Source organism: Euprymna scolopes, chromosome 4 (assembly GCF_053919585.1).
Source record: "Euprymna scolopes isolate OS-2025 chromosome 4, ASM5391958v1, whole genome shotgun sequence".
Lineage (NCBI taxonomy): Eukaryota > Metazoa > Mollusca > Cephalopoda > Sepiida > Sepiolidae > Euprymna > Euprymna scolopes.
In genome coordinates, this window is record NC_136485.1 from 28347891 (window position 1) to 28350212 (window position 2322).

Below are 2322 nucleotides of genomic sequence, written 5' to 3' on the forward strand. Positions count from 1 at the left end.
TTGATGAAAACCTCTCATTCAACGAGTTAAACGAGCTGGAACAAAGGAAGCAGGGAATAGATCAGACAATTCTGAGGCACTCATGCTATAATAGTATTTGTGGAAAAGACTGAGACTAGCAACATCACGTCTGTAGAGAGAGGTTGTAGTAAAGAAAAAAGTCTAAGACCAATCAAATTACAGATACACTTCTGCTATTTATCAAGAACCTTCAAATGTGACAACATTACTCCATACACGATCTGATAGTAGATTTGTAGAGATAGAGAATAGTTTCTGGTGTAAAATAGTGTTTAGAGCAATCAAAATTCCACCCCTACACAGTAGAGATCCTCAGATGCCAGAAAGCCTTCTACTCTAATAGTTTCTTCCCCAGAACTGCTGGACTTTTGAAATCCCTTCCAGGTTTCTGCTTCCCCGACAATGCTGACATACAGTTCAAATGTAATGTAAACAGACATCTTGCTGCTCAAGTTCTATCCTTGCAATTATGTCCCAGATAGAAACCCCTTACATCAAAGTGGCACCCATGTTTGGGGTGAAAATCTAGGGTTATAATCAGGATTCGGTTCTGGGGTTCGGGAAGGAGTGAGTCACTCTCTCGACAACAGCACGTTTCTGCCCTCTTCTTTTCCAATCGACCACACCTGGCCTCTCGCCACCAATGTCACACCGCACAATCTAAACGTCAACAATACAAATTCTTTTCAAGAGAAGATGTTCACGACTCTTTTCTCTCTCCGCCCCCAGGGAATTTTTCTCAGCTTTTATATCCTCCTATCTAGAAAAAAAAGGGAGAGACAGGAAAAAAAAAATAGCTTCTCCCATCATGCTCTGCCTTCCCAAGATGCCCTTCACGTATACAAATGCGCTGGCCATCCTTTCCTTCTTCTTTCCCAAAGAACGGTGCAGATATGCCCAGTACGTTTCTTTTTATTTTTTTTCTTCTTCTTTTCTAACCATATACTCCACAGAAAATGCAATAAAAAAAGAAACAGAAAGATCAATGGATTTAATATTTAAACTTCGAGAAAAATTTGGATTTGTTTTTACCAGTATTTTGTGCAGATAGTACAATCTGTAGCAATTGCAGATATCCATAGAAGCAACTTGTGGTTTACGATTTTGCATCTGTTTTGTTTATAAGCTCGGCACTTATGATACAAGTATTCAAATTCCCTTCTGGCTTATCCAATCAGAGGCTATCTCTTAGGCGAACTGGGCATGTGTTGATAAAAAAAAAAATTAACACACTGCCTATTTCTTTTCCGGCCAGGAGGCCAAAGTGAGTTGCTGACCTCTTTCATGTCATTTCTTCTCATTCTGCTCACAAGCGGACTTACTATAACACACACACAGACACACACAGACACACACAGTCACATACATACAAACATGCATATGCACATATACGCATGCACATACATGCATACACATATCTACAGGGCCTTAATTTCAACACCAGTGTATGATACACATTCTTCATGAATTAACACTTTTCGTTTTCTTGCAAACAGAACATTCATCCTTTTTCAGAAATGAACACCTTTCTGTTCCTTACTGACAGAACATTCATTTAACAACATGTGGAATTCTTAACGTTTTTGTCTATATCCATATTTATATGGACTTATTCAACTTTTCACAGTCGGTCTCGGTCGGTCGGTCGGTCGGTCGGTCTGTCCGTAACACTTTTGTGTTTGGCCTTTTTGGTTGAGATTAAATAGAGCTGTTCTTAGCTTTTTAAGCTTTTCTTGGCCTTTTGGCCAAGAGCAAAGTGTCTTATCTGTTCCGGCAGATACTGCAAGCAAAGACCATATGTGGGGGCAGCCCCACATATAAGACCTTGATCAATGTAGGGGTAACCCTTCATACCAATTGTCACTATCCAGCTCCCCTACTCCCCGGGGAGTTGGTCCCCATTTCCCCTTCACTCCTCACATTAAAAATCGGCCTTGTGCCTAATTTGCTCGGTGGGGGAGCAAATAAATACCGCTTTTCTTGGCCTTTTGGCCAAGATCAAAGTGTAGTATCTGTTCTTACTACATGCTGTACTTGTGATATAAAGTGGGGGATCACTTTTGTGTATCAATTTAACGTAAAATGATCACCCACCTTACAAGCAGTCAGTCTCAAAGCCATTCAAGTCATTCTCCAGATTATTCAAGTTGTTTTTGAAGGGTTCCAGTTATTTTTTAAGCATTCAAGTCATTCTTAAGGTCATTCAATTCATCCTTAAGTTCATTAAAATCATTCTAAGTCATTTACTTTTTATTTATTTAAGTCATTTCAGCCCATTTTTCGGTCATTTTAGTTTATCTT

General features: G+C 39.4%; 1 pseudogene; it reads left to right on the forward strand.

Moving 5' to 3' along the window:
• Positions 1 to 1991: 1991 nt before the first annotated feature.
• LOC145274081 (U2 spliceosomal RNA) lies at positions 1992 to 2120 on the forward strand (annotated as a pseudogene).
• Positions 2121 to 2322: the final 202 nt, after the last annotated feature.